This window comes from Gopherus evgoodei, chromosome 10, assembly GCF_007399415.2.
Source record: "Gopherus evgoodei ecotype Sinaloan lineage chromosome 10, rGopEvg1_v1.p, whole genome shotgun sequence".
In the NCBI taxonomy this organism is placed as follows: Eukaryota; Metazoa; Chordata; order Testudines; family Testudinidae; genus Gopherus; species Gopherus evgoodei.
In genome coordinates, this window is record NC_044331.1 from 41,811,245 (window position 1) to 41,831,801 (window position 20,557).

General features: G+C 45.4%; 1 protein-coding gene and 1 long non-coding RNA gene across 12 annotated transcripts in view; one reads left to right on the top strand and one right to left on the bottom strand.

Moving 5' to 3' along the window:
- Nucleotides 1-20,557, top strand: part of CSNK1G1 (casein kinase 1 gamma 1) — a 320,905-nt gene that overhangs the window by 52,697 nt on the left and 247,651 nt on the right. The gene's annotated exons all lie outside the window — the stretch shown is intronic.
- LOC115659001 lies at nt 1,521-19,951 on the bottom strand. The gene is made up of 3 exons (XR_004002420.1): nt 19,852-19,951; nt 7,533-7,539; nt 1,521-1,532 (listed from the first exon to the last, which is right to left on the bottom strand). It is a non-coding gene; the product is annotated as an uncharacterized LOC115659001 (long non-coding RNA).

Below are 20,557 nucleotides of genomic sequence, written 5' to 3' on the forward strand. Positions count from 1 at the left end.
AATGGAACATCATTTTGTCTGTTTTCATGTGTTTCTAGAATAACACAGTAAGCACCTAGAATTGTAGTTAACTTGTATGACTTACTCAGTTAACCATTTATTTGCTGGTTTAGAATATAAAAACACATTACTTCATGTAACACCTGTCTGGGACAGGTGAAAGTAACTTAAGGGACTTACTGATACGCAGGGATGGGGCACTGAGCAAGGGGGGATGCACTCAACCGGAAGGGGCGGGACCTCAGGCAGAAGGGGCATGGCCTTTAAATCGCTGTAGGGTGACCAGACATCTCGATTTTTTCGGTACTGTCCCGCAATTGACTTGTTTGTCCCGCGTGGTCGGGATGCGAATTGTCCCGATATTTTGCCCTCCAGTGCACTGGCGGAGGGGGCTCATGCCCCTCCGCCCCACCCCCACCCCGACTCCCCCCCCATTGAATCCCTGCCTGTCATACAGATAGTTAAGGGTTAATGTCTCTTACCTGTAAAGGGTTAACAAACAGGGACCACAAACATCTGACCAGAGGACCAATCAGAAGACAAGATACTTTCAAATCTCATGGGAGGGAAGCCTTTGTTTGTGGGTTTTGGGTTTGTCTTTGTTCTCTCTGGGTCCTGGACGGGACTAGAGGTGCAACCAGGTTTCTGCCAATCTCCCTGCTACAGTCTCTTATCTATTCAGAATTGTAAGTAGAAAAGGCGGTCATAGTCTTTTAATTTGTTTTTTTTTCCATTTGCATATGTGTACTTGCTGGAAGTAGCTTAAATTGTGTTTCTGCTGGAGAAAGTTCCTTTCTATTGTTTATAGTTGAAAGACCCTGTAACTTTTTACCATCTAAAGTGCAGAGATAAACCTTTTACTTTTTTCTCTTTCTTATCAAAAGTTTTGCTTTTAAGACCTGTTTAATTTTTTTTCTCCTAGTTAAGGTTCAAGGGAATTGGTGGGGAGAAGGGAAGAATAAATTTTCTTTGTGTTATATTCACGCAGCTTGTATTGCCTCTGGGTGAGGGGGAAGGTAACACTCCTCTCGGTGTGGTGATTCAAAAAGTTGAATCAGGCGATCTCCTAGTGTTCCCAGGGCAGAAAGGAGCTGGGAGGAAGAAGGGAGGGAATGGCTTATTTCCCTTTGTTGTGAGACTTGGGGTCCCCTGGGAAGGTTTTGGGGGGACCAGAGGGTATTAGGCCCTAAAAAGTCCTGATTGGTGGCAGCCTATCAGATCTAAGCTGGTAATTAAGCTTAGGGGAATTCATGCTAGTGCCCATATTTTGGACGCTAAGGTCCAGAATTGGGAATTATACTTGACAGTCCCCAAATCCCTGCCCTGGCCACTCCTCTTCCCCAAGCACGCTGCATTCCTCCTCACCCCTCCCTCCCAGGCTTGCGCTAATCAGCTGTATGGCGGCACAAGCACTGGAGCAAGGGGGGAGAAGCAGGATGTGGCAGCCAGCTCAGGAGGTGGAGGCAGAGCGAAGGCAAGCTGGTGCGGGGGGGCGGAGCATGGAGCTCTGCCCCCACAGTTTTTCCTATGCTCTTGTGGTTTTTTTCCTCTCTTTGTTGCTCCACTGGAACACCTCCCCCCCGCCACATCCCGATATTTCACGTCTCTCATCTGGTCACCCTAAATCACCAGGCCCTTTAAATCGCCGCTGCTACTCTGGGGCACTGTTGACGATTTAAAGGGCCCAGGGCTCCAGCTGCGGTAGCAGCGGCCGGGAAATCCGGGCCCTTTAAATTACCACCAGAGCCCCATGGTAGCAGCAGCTGCAGTGGCGTCTGGGAGCCCCAGGGCCCTATTAAATTGCCAGCCTGGGGAAGCTGCCCCTCTGCCAGTACGGTTAGATGAATACCAGCTCTTGCAGTATACTGTACCAGACCGTACAGGCTTACTTTCACCTCTGGTCTAGGATCATAAGGCGAAAAACTGATGAATTGCGTTAGCTTACTCAGTCTGCTCTGACATAACTCATTGCTGTTGGTTGTTCAAGTCACACAGATTGTCGTAGTTTGTTTCCACTAGCAACAGCTGAACAAGACTTAATTCTTTTAAATTGACCTGCAAGAAATGTATGAAGGCGAACGTGGGGGTGGAATAAAGTGGTATGTCAGCATGGTTTCCATTAATATGCGAAGAAGTTTGTGGCAAACCTTGTTCTGAGCCTCATGATCAAATAGCCAAGGACTTTTTTTGTCAACATTAGACCTCCTCCCCTGCTCTTCCTTTTTTCCACTTCCCCAATAAATTATCTTGAGTTGTGGGGGGGATCAAGACTTACTGTGCGGATTGAATTTACTTGGGCTTGTATCTAAGTGAATTCTCAAATATTAAACTGCAGGATCAGACCCTGGTGAATGTGTACTGAATGAGGTTCGTTCTTTCTTAGTATTCTGGTATCACTTTTGCCAGTGCAGCCATTGAGGTGTGTCCTTAGTTGTCAGTTGGGCAGGTGTCCACCTATGCAGACCCAGGACTTTCATGTACAGTTTTTTTGTTCTTCTGCAGGCAGATGCTCTTAATTGTTTCCTGCCTCACAGAAACAGCAGCTGGCACCTCAGTTTCCCCCTCCATCAGTCTTGAGTTATTCTGTGGAGCAGAGATTTCAAACTTTTTGCTGAGACACCTGCAGAGATTCATGTCCCATATATTCCCTCCTTATGAAGAAACACAGCAGGGCCAGGGTGCCTGATTCCCGTTAGGGTGGGGTACTCACCATGTGGTTGTTGAAGATGTCTTCTGCTCCATGCAGGGGTTGAACAGTCTCAGCTGCTGGGACCTGGCTCTCTGCCTGTCGTGCTGCCTGTCATGTTGCCCTTGCCCCCATGTAGGAGCAGCAAACGGGTGTGCTGAGGGACCAGGGTCAGCTGACTACTGGAAGGCTGCACCCTCAGAGTACTGGCCCCTTTCCTGCATGTGGCCCTGTCTGCTTCCCTTGCACAGGCTGCAGCTGGGGTTCTGTGTCCTGTCACCACACTGAAGGGCAGGGTCAAGAGGGGACTGTGTGCAGCAGGGATGTCAGTACTCAGTGTGTAGCCTTCAGTTCCACTGTCACAAGGTTCTCACCCTCCTCTGCTGAGAAGGGGGTATGTGTCGGTTGGTGGTTGCTGCAGCTGGGGCACAGTGGGTGCGAGACAGGCAAGGAGTCTGGTCCTGGCAGCAAAGACCACCCACACAACTCCATCCATTTCCCCTGTCTGACAGAGCCCCTTCTTGACCTTGGCTCTTCAGTGCCGCTCTGTCAGGTCCTCATGCAACTGATAACTTCATCTTGCTCCCTCCACTTGTCCCAAGGGGTCATGCCTTACGCTTGGAGAACCTCTGCTCTAGAGTAAGGAGAAAAGGATGGAAAAAGAAAAGGGAGAAAGGGACAATGAATTTGGCTCTGCTTTCTGGCTATATTGTGTCCAGTTCTGATGTCAATAATTCCAGAAGGATATTGGTAAATTGGAAAAGGTTCAGAGAAGAGCCGCAAGAATGCTTAAAGGACTGGAAAATATGCTTGAGAGTAATAAACAGATTTAGCTCTTTGAGTCTTGGTTAACACAGAGAAGGTGTCCAGATCACAGTTTGAGTACACATATGGGAAACATAAATTTGACAATGAGCTCTTCAGAATAGCAGACAGAGGTCTAAGAAGTTCCAGTGGTTGGAAGTGGAGGGTAGACCTATCCAGGCTGGAAATAAGGTGCGCATTTTTCACAGTGGTGATAAAGTCCTTTTCCCTTTTTATTCTCTTTAAGGGAGACCAGTAAAGGAGAAAAAGCTTCTAGATATGCTCCATCCAGTTTGCATACTCCTTGGCTAGTTTCCCATGCCACATCAAGCTCTGATCACCTATCATATACCTTCTAGACTGGGTTGGCAACCTTTCAGAAGTGGTGTGCCGAGTCTTCATTTACTCACTCTAATTTAAGGTTTTGCATGCCAGTAATACATTTTAATCTTTTTAAAAGGGTTCTTTCTATAAGTTTATAATATATAACTAAATTATTGTATGTAAAGTAAAAGTTTTTTAAATGTTTAAGAAACTTCATTTAAAATTAAATTAAAATGCAGAACCCACCGGATCAGTGGCCAGGACCCAGGCAGTGTGAGTGCCACTGAAAATCAGCTCATGTGCTGCCTTTAGCACACATGCCATAGGTTGCCTACCCCTGTTCTAGACCAAGACAAATATCTGTGGACATGCACTGTAGACTTACCACCTAGTTCTCTATCCCAACGGTCTTTTTAAAAGGCCTAGTTAGTAGATCCAAGTGGAATGGGCTTGAAGTAATTATTTGTAGTAGACCTAGGGATGCTGGTTCTAGGGAAACAGATTTCGCCTGGGGTCACTCGCTTTTGCTTCATCTCAAGACTGTGCCCATTATTTCAGTCTGGCTCCCATTCCTGGCTGACACATTGCTAGGCAGACCTAGGGCTTGTATTTAGTAGCCTGGTGTTGCGGTGTAATTGTCTAACCTGTCTGGTGATGTGGCTGCACCACTTCAGATCCCTAGAATGTCTTATGGTGTGGTACCTAGGTGAAATGATTAATGTCTGATCCTTCTGCTTTGGAAATTCATCTGGGAAACAACCAGGGGGAGGAACAAGAGGAGGACTGGCTGCAAAAATTCTGCTGATACCTGCCTAAAAGCTGAAAAGGCTCTGCCCTAGTTTTGCCAGGTCATGGGAAATAGCTGATGGGTTTGTAAGATCTTTCACTTTTTAGAAAGTGTGTAAATTCTAATTTAGAAACATTCACTGTCCTGTTTGAATCTTTTACCTTTCTACTGTGCTCCAAGACTTACACTTTAACTAAAACAGCAGTGGAAAAGTTGAATTTTAAACATACCTTCAGTCATCAAACTACTACAAAACCCAAAAAGTAGTCTATAGGCGAGTCTCACCTGAACTTGCTGTGTGTAGCAATACTGTCAGTTAATGGATCTATGGTAACGTTTTACCTTATTGAAGCATAGACTCATTCTAAAATGTTAACTTCACACTTGAATTTATGAACTGCTTTTCTACCAAAAAACAAATTCAGAAAAAAATGTGTTAAAACCTATACCACATACCATGTGGGCTTGAGTCCGTGCTTGATGGCTGTCACAACAGGGATCAGCTATATGCTGCTTTCATACACCAACTTTAGCCTTAGAAGCTTATCTATATGTTTTACACTACAAATAATTGATTTTTTTGTAAATATCTAAATTAAAATATGCTCTAACATACTAAGTGTTTTGTCACAGATTACATACAAGGAACTGGGGATTTAGTAGTACAAGGGAAGAGGAAGTGTGTGTGTTAGAGAGAGAGAGAGAGCTCTTAAGTATAAAAATGTATAAGCAGGGCTGGAGAAAGGAAACATCAAGGCACAGTGAGTGTTACCTGTTTAATTTGTATGAAGTCTTAAGAATACAGGACAATGCCTAAAACCACCCTTAAATTCAACTCTTATTCAGTTGGTCAGTGATCAACAGCTGCCACCATTTGTAGTTTAAGCATGAATAAGGTCCATGCATTTACTTATTGTCAAGACCTGTTTGGTGGATTTAGCTGGCTCTGTTAGTATGTTTGTCTGGTAGGAGATTCTGTTCATAAGAGCCATTGCTGGGGTTCTAGTACCTTGCTCTGAAGCATGAGACCTCAGACTAGATGGACCATTGGTCATGTCTGGTAATTCTACACGTAAAAGGTATTAATTAAATTATTCGGCAATTACTTTCACCTTACCATGTGAATTTGCTCTTTTTATCTACCTGTAAAAAAAATTAAGGAGTTTTTACAAATTAATATCATAGTTTTCATCTTATTTATTTTAAAAAGCAAAGCATTGTTGAACTGCTGGTCCAAATATATTTATTTATTCTTACTTTAATATAGATAGCCAGTTATGGTTAATTTAAAAATATTCTTTGTATTGTTACTTGTATCTGGATTTCAATAAACAAATATGAAAAAAAGTTAAACCATACGCGCCCATCAGCACTTAATGGAAAATAGATATCATTAATTCACATGGTTTTTCTAATAAAGTCAGTGTGATTTCAGGCACTGCATTTCTTCAGCCAGTTTTTCCTAGTTGGGAGAGTAGGATGATATTCCCGTTGGTAAGGAGTCATCAAGATGGGCATCTGTAAGCTGAGATCTGTATTTTGATTTTATGATGTTCATTGCTGCAGACAAAACTTTGCATAGATAAGTGGAACAAAATAAGATTTAATTTTGTATGCTACATATTTTTAAGACAAGAAACGTTTTTCAGTCAATCAGATTCCAAAAGCTTTCACCTTTGCACAGGATTTTAGAACAATATCATTTTGAAGGTCCAAAATCTCCAGTTCCACATCTTCTGTTCTTTCTTGAATGAGACTTGCAATTGTTGTAGCCATTTCTGTTACCTCTATTTGGCAAGTAAAAGGATTCACAAGAAAGGCAACTACAGGCTCACTGATGGTGAACTGTTGAAATGTCTTTTCAAATTGTTCCAGAAGTGTTTGAATGTGGATAACAAATGGTGATGGATTAGAATCAATGTCACATGCCATTGTCTTCATATTTAAGAAATGTATGAGAGACTTTATCTCCATATGTGACAGCCACAAGATCAGTTTTGCTTTGAATGAGCCACATATTTCTTTTCCCTGGAGCTCAAGATTTAAAATGTTCAATTTGTCAGTGATGTCGGCAAGAAAAGCCAAGTTCATTAACCAGCTGGAGTCTTCTAGTTGCTTGAAGTTCTGATATGTGGACTTCAGAAATTCTTTGATCTCTTCAATTAGGCTTAAAAATCATTCAAGAACTTTATCTTTGCTCAGCAATTATACTTCTGTGTGCAAGATAAAATCAAATTGTTTAGCATCAAAATTTTCCAACAGGGCAGTAAAAAGCCGGTGTTGCAAAGGTTTCACTCTAATAGTTAATTATTTTAATAATGACGTTCATGACATGTTGAAAAGAAAGAACTTTGATGCACAAAGCTTCTCGGTGGATAATGCAATAGGACAAATTTCAGAAAGGATTCATTCTTCTTGCAGAGTGCAATGAATCCATTGGCACTGCCCATCATTGCTGGTGCCCATCAGTGGTGATCGCAGACCGCTTGTGTAGTGGCATACTAATTGATATTGTGTATGATTTGAATAAATTAGATGTCCTCACCCTTTGCCCTTTCATAGGCAATACTTTTAGTAACTCTTCTTTTACGGTGAAGTCACTAAATACCATCCTCACCATAACTACCAACTGCACTGTATCCTATGTATGTTGATTCATCGAACTGCAGTGAAAACCAGTCACACGTTTCCAAGTCATCCTTGTCTGAGTTTGCACGTCGCTTGAAATTGCATATATCCTCCTCGTAACTGTTGTCTGATAACTGCAAGTCTTGTATTGCCAACAAAATCTCACTCTTGTTAGAAAATCCTTGAAACAGGCAATCAGCACCAGTCAAAAATGCTTCCTTCAACAATTCACCATCTTGAAAAGGTTTTTTCTTTGTGAGCAGGTGAGCAATTTTAAAGGAAGCAATAGTAGCACTTTTAGACTTTACCACTTGTCTAGTGAAAACAGATTGCTGGGCAGATAGGTTTGATTTGAGTTGATTGATTTTCTTCTTTCTCAACTCAGATTTAAGTGGATGGCTAATGTCAAAAGACCCATGATTAGTTTGGAAATGGCATTCGACATTGTTTTTTCGGCACTGCAACAGTACCGCCGCACAATAAGCAAACACATTTCCCTTTATTTTCAATACAACAATAGGATTCGTCCCACTCTGCATTGAAATAATACCTACGTTGTCTTTTATTTTGAACCACGCATTTTGGGCCAAAATGTTTTAAAAAAAAATAAATAAATCGCAAAGCACAAGAAAACAGCAGTATCAGTGCAGTGGAAGAATACTCACGTACGGGGCCGGCTCCAGGCACCAGCGCAGCAAGCACGTGCCTGGGGCGGTACGTGCTATGGGGCAGCATTCCGTCCATTCTTGGGGCGGCAGAGTCCGAGTGTGTATGGTGTTTTTTGGCAGTTCTGGGCACCGTGGAGAGAAGCCATGGCCCCGTGCCTGCCGGGGACAGAAAACATTGGCGCCTGCAGCCCTGGAGTTCTCTGTCCCCAGCAGACATGGGGCCATGGCTTCTCTCCCCTTCTGGGCACTAGGCGGGTGCTCACCACGTTGGGGGACCACTGTTCTAGGATAAGGCCAAGAATAAGAGCTGTTACCAGCAATGAGATCTCTATCCTATAATAAATTCAGGAAACTTTTCCTTCATTCTTTCAGGGGATACCTTATATCCAAGTGCAGAGTTGCACAAGCAATATCCATTCAGCTGGTTCTTTTGAGACTTTCTACAGAAAAGTAAAGTTGAACTCCTGAACAAATTTGTTTTCTGCTGAGTATGTGAAGTTCTAAAGCATCTTTAAAAAAAAAAAATCCTTTGTCAAGGTAAGTAGAACTGGTAGACAGGAAAGCAGGTATCTCATCACAGAATATACCACTTCCAATTAAAGCACATTCCAGATTTATCTGACTCATGGGCAGAAAAGCTGAGCATCTTGTGAAGAAATATGTAGGGAATTGCTATTCATTTACCATGCACTGCAAAGTAGGTGTCATTTTTATCAGCAGACTCGTTGTCTTTGTCTGTAGAGTTCTGCAAACAGCTGTTCTGTCTTGCAACTCTCATCTTTAATTTTTCTATAATCATTAATTCCCAATAATAATTTTTAGACTTTATGTAGGAGAATAGGACAACTTTTGTTCCTTACCTGTATATTCAGCATTGCCAGCTCCCAAGTATTCAAAAACCAAGTCTGGCTCCAAAAATCACTCACTCATGCCCGTCACCCCAATCAGGGTATGGGCCGCCAACAACAGATCTCCAGAGTCCTCTATCCTGGACCATTTGTTCTAACTGGTTCCAGGTATAGCCCATTTTTTTGCTATCAGCCTAAAGGTCACGTCGCCAGGTGTTTCTTGGACGGCCTCTTTTCCGTTTGCCTTGGGGGTTCCACCGCAGTGCCTGTCTGGTGATGTTAGTTGGCTGCTTGCGTAGTGTATGTCCTATCCAACCCTACCTTCTCCTTCTGATTTCTTCCTCTGCTGGGTGTTGACAGGTCCTCTCCAAGAGGTGGATGTTACTGATGGTGTCTGGCCAGCGGATCTGGAGAATCCTTCTGAGGCAGCTATTTTATGAAGGTCTGGATCTTCCTGATGGTTGTTTTGATTGTCCTCCAGGTTTCAGATCCATACAGTAGGACTGATTTCACATTGGAGTTGAACAGTCGAATTTTTATTGCCAAAGACAGCTCTCTAAAGCTCCAGATGTTCTTGAGCTGTAAGAAGGCTGCTCTTGCCTTACCAATCCTTACTTGGATGTCTGTGTCTGTGCCACCCTGCTGGTCGATGATACTAACTAGGTAGGTGAAGGACTGCACTTCTTCCAGGGGGCTTCCATTCAGTGTGACTGGGTCATTGCTAGTAGAGTTAATCCTAAGGATCTTGGTCTTGTCCTTGTGAATGTTGAGGCCAACCTGTGATGACGTGGCTGCCACTACGTTGATCTTCTCTTGCAGCTGCTGTTTACTGTGCGAAAGGAGTGCAAGGTCATCAGCAAAGTCCTGGTCATCAAACTGGGTCCACAACGTCCACTGGATTCCATTCCTACACTCGTAGGTGGATGTCTTCATAATCCAATCGATGACGAGAAGAAAGAGAAGTGGTGACAACAAGCATCCTTGCCTGACTCCAGTTTGCACCTGGAAGCTGTTAGTAAGCTGCCCTCCACGGATCACTCTACAGTATATACCGTCATATGAGTTCTTGATCAAGTTGACCACCTTTTCTGGGATGCCGTAGTGCCAAAGGAGCTTCCAAAGGGTCTCTCGATCCACGCTATCAAACGCTTTCTCATAGTCAATAAAATTGATGTACAACGAGGAGTTCCACTCTATAGATTGCTCGACTATGATGCGAAGCGTTGCTATCTGGTCTGGGCATGATCTGTTCTGCCGGAAACCTGCCTGTTCATCTCGTAGCTGTGGATCGGCGGCATCCTTCATTCTCTCTAAGAGGACTCGGTTGAAGACCTTCCCTGGCACCAACAGGAGTATGATTCCTCTATAATTGGCACAGTTGCTAAGGTCTCCTTTCTTGGGGATTTTAATGAGATCCCTCTTTCCAGTCTACCGGAATCACTTCTTCTTCCCATATCTTCTCAAAGAGGGGGTACAGCATTTCCACTGAAGCATCCAGGTCTTCTTTCAGGGCCTCTGCTGGGATGTCATCAGGTCCAGCCACCTTCCTATTCTTCTCATGATGATGGCTTTTTTGATCTCGTCTCTGGTTGGTTTATCGCAATTAATTGGGAGGTCCTCGTTAGCTGAGTTGATATCTGGTGGATTTGGTGGTGCTGGTCTGTTTAGGAGTTCCTCAAAGTGCTCCGCCCATCTGTTCATCTGTTTTATTCCTGTTATAGACTTTCCCTGCTTGTCTTTAACGGGACGTTCTGGCTTGCTGAACTTTCCAGACAGTCGCTTGGTAGTATCATACAGCTGTTTCATATTACCGCTGTATGCTGCCTGCTCCGCTTCTGCTGCCAGTTCATCCACATACTCTTTCTTGTCCTTCCTGATATTCCTCTTCACTGCTGTGTGGGCTTCAGCATACTCTTTTTGAGCTTTGTCCTTTGCTGCTCTAGTCCTGCTGTTGTTGACTGCTGCCTTCTTCTTCTTTCTGTCTTCTATCTTGATCAAGGTCTCTGCTGTGATCCGCTCTTTCTGTTGGTGTTTCTTAATTCCAAGCACTTCCTGGCATACTGACCTAAGTGTCTCTCACTTTCTGCCATCTGTTTAGTACACTGTCTTCTTCTTCCTCAGACTGATCCTGTAATACTGAGAACTTATTCTTCAGCCTCAGTCCAAAATCTTCCTTGATCTTATGGTCCTTCAGAAGGCTGACGTTGTACTTTACTCTTCTATCTGACGGGTCTATCCAGTTCTTTTTCAGCTTCAGCTTCAATCTGGCCACCAGTAAGTGATGGTCGAACGCCGCGTCTGCTCCTCTTCTAACTCTAACGTCCTGCAAGGATCTTCTAAACTTCTTGCTAATGCAGACATGATCGATCTGATTTTCTGTCGTGCCTGCTGGTGATACCCAGGTACTCTTGTGGATCCGCTTGTGAGGAAAGATGCTACCTCCTATGACCAGGTTGTTAAGTGCACACAAATCCACAAATCTCTCTCCATTCTCACTCATCTCTCCCAGAGCTTGGGTCCCCATGACTTGTTCGTATCCTGTGTTGTCAAGTCCAATTTTGGCATTAAAGTCTCCCATAAGGATGATGATGTCTTTATCTGGGAGAATCTCTAAAATTTTCTGGAGTCTGTTGTAAAAATAATCTTTGTGCTCCTCTTCGCTGTCATTAATTGGAGCATAGCACTGAACAACATTCATCTTCATCCTCTTCATTTTAGTTCTGAAGGATGCTGTGATGATCCTAGGACCATGTGCCTCCCAACCAATCAGTGCTCTCTGTGCCTGCTTGGACAACATGAAGCCTACTCCCTGTGTGTGGGGTGCGTCGCTCTCTTCATGTCCTGAATACAGCAACAAATCTCCTGTCAACAGTTGTCTTTGCCCCGCTTGCGTCCATCTTGTCTCGCTAATGCCTAATAGGGTCAGGTTGTTGCTCCTCATCTCTACTGCAACCTGTGCCGTCTTTCCTGACTCGTACATGGTCCTCACATTCCATGTGCCTATGGTAATCCTCCTGATTGCAAGAAGGGTAATCGGCTTAGTGGCTTCCTCACGGCTTTTACCACCCAGTGTCATGCATCTTTGAATTGAAGACCCTTCTTTTTCCAGGGTAAAAGTCTCTGTTGTCTCTATTTTTGGCGTTTCTGTAGCAAGTTGATTTTTTGACAGGGTGGAGTTGCTAGCCCCACGCCCAACCCTCCTCCTTTATCCTGACTTGGGACAGTCAGATGGCCCCAAAGGACCTCTCTGGTGGAGTTTCCAAAAATCAGGACAGTTTATATTTGATTCTCTTTATTTGCCCTCTGGTTTTGAAGCATTGAGTTCATTTTCAAGCTTTTCTTGGCAACTGTGACTAGAAACCTTGTTTAATAAAAGCTGACATTTATGAGTGTGTAAGCTGGAGTTTAAGCACCTAATATGATCAGACTTGTGATAAAATTGCAAGAGTTAATACTAATTCATAGATTTTTTTTTTTAAAGTCAGAAAGGACTAGTCAATCATCTAGTGTAGCGGTGGGCAACCTGCAGCCCATCAGGGTAATAAGATTGCTGGCTCTGACACATTTTGCTGACATTGACTTTCTGCAGACACGGCCCCCCGCAGGTCCCAGTGGCCACAGTTTGCCATTCCCAGCCAAACGGAGGTGTGGGAAGCAGCGGGCCACAGGGACGTACTGGCCGCAGCTTCCTGCAGCTCCCATTAACCGAGAACGGAGAACCATGGCCACTGTGAGCTGCGGGGAGCTGTGCCTGCAGACAGTCAATGTCAGCAAAATGTTTCACAGCCAGCAATCATATTACCCTGATAGCCCGCAGGTTGCCCACCACTGAGCTAGTGTAACCTCCAGTAGAAGTTCTTCCTTTGAGACCCAATAACTTTTGTTTGATTAAAGCATATCTTCCAGAAAGCATCCACTCTTGGACTTGAAGACTCCAGGAGATGGCCAATCCACCCCTTCTGTTGGCAGTTTGTGCCAATGGTTAATCACCCTCACTGTTAAATTCAAATTATAAATAAGAGATTGTTGTCTGGCTGTTTTACAGATATTGGTTCTTGTTCTTCTTCCTTTCTCCACTGTGCTAAAGCCCTTTAGTACCTGGAATTTTCTTGCTATGAAGATACTTAGATACTATAATCAAGTCACCTCTCAATCTTTTTGATACACTTAAAGAGCTCAATATATTTTTAGTTTCTCTCACTGCAAGGCATCTTTTCAAGCCTGAGTCATTTGTCTCTTGTGTACCCTCTCCTGCTCTTTTACCTTTTCAAATGCATGCAGTTCCAGTATCCACAGAATTCCAGTACTGGTCTCATCAGTCTCATGTATATGGATAAAATCCACCCTCTTACTCCTTCCCTGTTTATTTATCCAAGGGTCTCATTAGCCCTTTTTACTACAGTGTCGTCCTGGATTGTTTACCACTGTGACCTCTAAATCCTTTCAAGTTACTGCTTTTCAGGATACAGTTTCCCATTATGTTAGTATGGCCTGCATTCTTTGGTTCTAGATCAGGCCTGCACAACTCGTAAAGTGGCAAGGGCCACATTACTCCAAAGAAAACAGCTGATGGCCAAACCCCCCCCAGTCCAGCACCGCCCAGGCCTGCAGAAACAAACCCTCCTTTCCCAATGCCGCCCCACCAAAATAGCTGTGGGCCAAAAAGGAAGGTTAGGGGTGGGGAGGTGATACTTGATTTTAAATCAACCAGGGGCTCCCAGCTGAAGAGCTGGCTGGGAGCCTTCAGGGTCAAATTAAAGGGCCCAGGGCTCCGGCAGCTGTGGGAACCCAGAGCTTTGTGGGGCTGAGGCAGGGATTTAAAGGGCCCAGAGTTCCTGCTGCTGAGGGGAGCCCGAGCCCTTTAAATCCCAGCCCCAGCGCATCCGCTGGAGCCGCCGCCAGGATTCAAAGGGCTCTGGGCTGCCCGTGGCGGAGAGAGTCTTGAGCCCTTTAAATCTCAGCCGCTGTCGAGAATCTCTGCGAGCAGCTCAGAGCCCTTTGAATCCCGGCCGCGGCTGGGATTCAAAGGGCTTAGGGCTCCCCACGGCTGTGGGCAGCCCAGAGCCTTTGAATCCCGTCCGCAGCTGGCAGGGCCGGCTTTAGGAAGTGCGGGGCCCAATTCGAACATTTTCGGCGGGCTCCGGCAAGGATGACTAGAAAAAAACAAACATGGAAAAAAAAAAAGCCTTTCATTTCTTAGCAATCGGTTCCCTATAAAAAGTTATGCTACAGTATGTATTTTTTGTACCAGTAGGGTTACCATACATCTGTATTTTCCTCCTGGATGGCAATTTAAGATCCAAAAAGCCTGACATATCCGGGAAAGTACAGATGTATGTTAACCCTACCTAAAGTTCTTTTTTAAAAAGATGTGTCTGAACTAGAAATGAGCTCCGCCACTCCCTGAGGGTGTGCTAGGGTGCACTTGTGGGTCCCAGCTGCTCCCTGCCCACCTCATTGAAGCAGGTGTGCAGGGTTACTTCCCTGGGAACTACAGGGCACCAGTGGACATGAGGCTGGCTGGAGGTGAGGAGGAGGTGGCTGGAGGTAGGGTCTGGATGCAGGCTGGGCAAGGGGTGTGGGGCAGGCTAGAGACAGCGTGTGGGACGGGCTGGCTGGCTTCAAGCAGGGCCACAGGGGGGATGCGGCATGGGTTGGCAGGGCTGGAGACAAAGGAGTGCAGGACTGGCTGGCTTCAGGCAGGAGGGTGCAGCAGAGGTTGGCTGGAGACAGGGAAGGGGGTGCAGGGCTGGCTGGAGATGGGTTGGTGCAGGGCTGAAGGCAAGGCAGGGAGTGAGGGGCTGGCTGGAGATGGGCTGGCTGTAGACAGGAACTGGTGCAGGCAGGGCAGGAGGTACGGCAGGGATTGGCTGCGGGCAACTGGTGCAGGTACAGGGGGTACAGCTCATCCTGTATGGTGAGTGCCCCCTCCTCCTTTCTCCCCCACCAGGGTAGCAGTAGCAGCCCGCGGCTCAGGAGCTATTTAAAGGGCCTGGGGCTCCCCTGCTTCCACTGCTCCAGCCCTGTAAATAGCTGCAGGAGGCCTGGGGAAGTGCTGGGGCTTCAGGGGCTATTTAAAGGACCAGGGCAGCAAAGGCATCTGGAGACTGCCCCCCCCCGCTACCCCAGGGCTCTGGGGATATTTAAAGAGCCCGCGGCTCCCCTGCTTCTACCGCCCCAGCCCTGTAAATAGCCAAGGGAGCCCTGGGGAAGCGGTGTAGCTTCAGCGGCTATTTAAGGACCAGGGCGGCAGAGGCAGCTGGAGTCCTGGCCCTTTAAATAGCCCCCATAGCCCCCCGCTACCCCTGGGCTCTGGGGATATTTAAAGGGCCCAGGGCTCCCCTTCTACTGCCCCAGCCCTTTAAATAGCCACGGGAACCCTGGGGAAGTGGTGGGGCTCTGTTGGCTATTTAAAGGGCCGGGGCAGTAGAAGTGACGGGAACCCCGGACATTTTAAATAGCCCCCAGAGCCGCACAGCCCTACCCCAGGGCTCCAGCAGTGGTGCTCTGGTGGCAATTTAAAGGGCCTGGGAGCCACAGGCCTTTTAAATTGCCCCCTGAGGAAGCTGGGCCACCCCGCTACAGCGCACTGGCTTCTGCCGGTACACCGTACTGGGGCTTGGGCATGTGGCCCTCTTAGGGGTGGGCTGATTCAGGGGAATTGGTTGAATTGGCCTAAAGCCGCCCCTGGCGGCTGAAATTTAAAGGGCTCTGGGCTCCCTGTGGCTGCGGGCAGCCCAGAGCCCTTTGAATCCTGGCTGCGGCTGAGATGTAAAGAGCTCTGAGCTCGCAGCTGCCTGCAGCTCAGAGCCTTTTGAATCGCGGCCGCGGCTGGGATTTCAAGGGCTCTGGGCTCCCCACCGCTGCGGGCAGCCCAGAGCCTTTTGAATCCCGGCCGCAGCTGATATTTAAAGAGCTCTGAGCTCCCTGCTGCTACGGGCAGCTCAGAGCCCTATGAGTCCTGGCCGCGGCGGAGAATTAAATGGCTCTGGGCTCCCCACCCCTGTGGGCAGCCCAGAGCCTTTTGATTCTGGGCCGCGGCTGAGATTTAAATGGCTCTGGGCTCCCCGCGGCTGTGGGCAGCGCAGAGCGTTTTGAATCCTGGCCGCGGCTGAGATTTAAATGGCTCTGGGCTCCCCGCGGCTGTGGGCAGTGCAGAGCCTTTTGAATCTCGGCCATGGCTGGGATTTTAAGGACTCTGGGCTCCCCGCGGCTGTGAGCAGCGCAGAGCCTTTTGAATCCTGGCCATGGCTGGGATTTAAAGAGCTCTGAGCTCCCCGCTGCTGCGGGCAGCTCAGAGCCTTTTGAATCCCGCCGCGGCCCGCACAGTGAGCTCTGCGGGCCGCATGTTGTGCGGCCTGTTCTAGATGTATGACCTTCCCTGTATTAAAATACATCTTAATTCCTTACCAAGCACTTCCAGATCACTTTGTATGACTACCCTGTCCTCATTGCTTAATTTATTTAGTACAGTTATGTATGTACACCAGTCCTAAGTACCTTTTCCCACATGCCCTCTTAAAAGTTGAGCTAGCAGAATAACATCTCCCCGAAGCCCTCCCTAGGGAAGTCTTAACCCATGTCCTCGAGTAATCTTTCTACATGAAGTGCATCTGTTTAATTCTCATACAGTTGTCCCCTAATCCCCCTCTGAGTCTACTTTCATGCTGCCTCAGTCTTCCTTTATATACTGTCAACTATCTCTCAATTAAAATCTTTGCTTAAAGTCCACTTCTTTTTGACAGTCCACTATAGAGTAACTTATAAATTTAAACTGCTATTACTATAAACATCTAATGCTTTGCATATATTTACACCTTCTGCTCACTGTGGGGAAAAGTGTACTCCGCAGCATTACTTCTCACCATGATATTTTTTTTAACTCTGATAAAACTTAGCTCATGATCTCCTTGGCGTAAGGACTGTAAAGCTCTTTGTATAGCTTTATAACCCGTGTTCATACAAGCTTGTCATGTTTCTAGTTCTTATGCTTCATGCCTCTCCTTTTCTTTCTACTAGTTGTTGTTATTATTATTTGCACTGTCATAATGTGCATTTTAAATAGGCATGTCTCAAGTTTATAACACAAACTGACTGTGGACTGTGAAGCCCATAGCTGTGGGGAAATTACCCAGATAGCTAGGAAAAAATTGATCTTGTTCCCTTAAAATATCGTGTAGCTTCCGAAGTGGAAATGTGTGAGAAATCACTTCAGCTTGTTCTCCTGTATCTACATACTGAAATGTGGTTTCTTTTTTGTTTCTCAGATGAAGCTATTGAGCTCTAAATTAACTCATATTATCTATTTAGATCAATGGTCTCAAGCCCTTAGTTTGGAAATTAACAATGCAGATGGACAAGCACAATTGGAAGCCTGAGCCTAAATTACTGGAATTCGGTGCAAAAGATGGTTCTCCGTGTAATCATGCACAAATAATTGGGGAGATAGGGATTTCTGATTCATGACAGACAACAAGAATCAGGAACAGTTTCTTACAGCAGCACAGTGCAAGAAAGATTTGATCTTAGAATTTGAGGAAGCAGGAGTACTTTAATGTTCTGTAACTCAAGCAGAGATTTCTCTTTAGGGAGGCAATATATAGCTTTATTGGTAACATAGGAAGGGAGGCGCTTGTCAGCTAGAACTACCTTTCCCACTGATGGCATGAATTATTTTAGCAGGACTTTGACACTGATAGCAAGTGTGCAAGACTGCTCTTATTAAGAAAACAGTGCATGCTGGGAAATACCTTTTAAAGATATGGCAGTATTTTAGACTCTAAAAGCTGCCATTTGGTTCCTCCAACTCTAGAGTAACCTGTTTTGTTCAAGTCAAATTTGTAGGGTAGGACTCAAAAGGAGTTGCGGGGCATCTGCCCAAGGTGAAAATTGAAACTTCTCTTTCTTAAGAGCTAAACTTATGACTTATACTAATTATCCATAGAAAAATAAGCTGTAACAGCAAAACCACCCTTATACTGGTATAATGCATCTACACTGCCACTTTTTCTGATATAGTAATGTTGCACCTCCCTCCAATTGAGAATACTACATGGCAAAAGTATCTAATGTAGACCCATCTACAGTAATTTCTCTGTTTATAGAGAGGAGTGGACTGAAACAAGACCTGGTACAGTCAACTTCACTTCTTTCTGCAGTCAAATAGGAAAATCTTTGCTTTAAGCAGAATTGATTCTCAAACATATATAGATTCAAACGTGTGCTCACATCAGTTTGTTTAAAAAGCGTGCTGATCTGAGTCTGCTAGTCAGGCATTCAGCTTTTCTCACAAGTGGCCACTGTGGTCATATGTGGCCACCCGCAGATTTTTTTGCAGCAGCCTCCAAAGCATGGGCGTAGGTTGGGGTAGGGGAGCAGCAGCCCCTCCCTGCAGTGCCCAGCTGTTGCCCCTGAATAGCTGTTACCAAAAGCAGTGAGATGTGCCACCTTGATGTTTGTGCTGGCACTGCAGGGATCAGTGCCCTGCACTGGGCAGCTTCCTCGGAAGCTCTGGGCAGTACCTCTGGAGACACATGGGGCCAACGTGTGCAGCGCTGGAGGTGGCTCTTCTCGGTGGAGATGGCTGCGTGCAGTTCTCTTTTCCCCGCCCAGGAAGGGCATGGGAAGCATGGAGTTCCACAGGTGGCCAGTGAGTTCCCAACCTACCTTCCACAGGGTGGGCTGCCAGGGGAGGCATGGACAGAGACTAGTTTGTCAGAGAGGCCATCAAAAATTCTTTGGGAGAAGTTTAGTGACTGTTTTTGATGCTAAATTAAACTTACTCCACAGTCCATTTAATTCTCAATAGAAAAGCCATTAACCTGCTCCTCACCCCCCAAAAAAGCTTTTTTCCTACCATTCTTGACTCTGTTTTGCTTAAATCAAACTTGTTGCACGTTGGTTCCATTGTGGTCAAAAGTTTAGGTTTTTTGGCTTCAGGTGTCAGATTTGTAGCAAAATAGGACTTCAAATGATTTGTACCAAGATCTTACCAAGAATGTTGTTAACAATAAAAACTGCAGCCTGTTACTCAACAAAGGTTAAATGAATGGAGGAAATAGGCACCTATTTCCTATTATGTAAAATATTCTCTTGGTAAAGTTCAAGATAATGCCATTTATAACTTCTAAGCTTTATCTGCTTCCCTAGACTGTAGAACTCAAGGATTTAATCCAATGAAAGAAAAACATTAAGGAGCTTTTATACCTGGAAGAATTAACTGTGAATCAAATAGCCTGCTTCAACATTCGAAACACTGAAATTCTTTCTTCTGGTTTTATAGTCTATGTATTGTAATTATCTCTTGACCCTGTCATGTTTAGCCATAACGATGAGTTTTAAGAGAGCTTGTTTTATGCCCTGAATATCAAGTGAGCATAGATATGTAACTTACGTAAAAGAAATGTCGTAAGTTTGCTGTGTCACTTTGCTGTAATAGCTCTAAACCAATTACTCCATGTGAGCAGCTATTGTGACCTTTGTCTGGCATGTTTGCTCTTTAACACTTTATTTATAGCATGTACAAACTTCACCCTTTGATTACCTTTTTAAGGTCAAGATCTTTGTATTTATGGTAGCTTCCCTGTATTGTTTCCATCTTTATGCATGAAAAGTTGCTTTAAAGGAAACGGGGTAATTACACTGCTAAATGTACTCTGCACTATAAATACAACTGAACCACAGTTTTCCTGTGAGCCACTTGCGGTTTGTAGTGTAGATGGGACAAGTGCATTTCTTAACTTAGACAAGCCTTAAGACAGGTATAGTCAATTACTTTTTGTCAAAGTCCATATTTCTTGGTCAAGGTGTAGTCAAGGTCCAGACTCCAGAGAGACATTTTTCACATCGCAGTGATGATGATGATAAGACAAGTCTACACTGCAAAATTAAGTTGACCTAAATTCATAGATTCTAGGGTCAGAAGGGACCAATGTGATCATCTAGTCCGACCCCCTGCACAAAGCAGGCCACAGAACCCTACCCATCCACTTCTATAAGAAACCCCTAACCTATGCCTGAGTTGCTGAAGTCTTCAAATTGTGGTTTGAAGACCTCAAGCTGCAGAGAATCCACCGGCAATTAAGTTGCTGTTCAGCTACTCCAGACTGTCTGTCTGTCTGGGCTCCTGTGGAAGCTACAGAGGGCAACAATTCCCTGCTGTTTCTCAGCCATCATGAACAGAGCTGCACAGCTTCCGCCGCAAACTCTGCTCTCACTGCTTTTTCCATGTTGTCAGTCCTGGGCTCCCGTTGAAGCTACAGAAGGCAACAATTCCCTGCTGTTTCTCGGCCATCATGAACAGAGCTGCATAGACAATCTGGAGAAAGCAGCAGAAGCTGTCTTGGACTCCCGTGGAAGCTATAGAAGACAACCATTTACTGCCTTTTATCAGCCATCTTAAACCGAACAGCTCATTTCACGCCCTCTTTCAAGGATTACCCATACAGGCGCCATTGTGCTGCAAACATGGAGCTTGCTCAGATCTCTGCTTCAGTTTTGACCATTGTAAACACCTTGCGCATTATCCAGCAGTATGTGCAGTACCTGCAAAACTGTGTGAGGAAGCGACAACAGTGCGATTACTATACTGACGAGGACATAGACACAGACGTTCCTAGATGCACGGCATGTGGCGATTGAGAGATCATGGTGGCATTGGGCCAGGTTCATGCCGGGCCCGGGAAACAAGCACAGACTGGTGGGATCGCATAGCGTTGCAGGTCTGGGATGATTCCCAGTGGCTGCGAAACTTTCGTATGCGTAGGGCCACTTTCATGGAACTTTGTGACTTGCTGTCCCCTGCCCTGAAGCA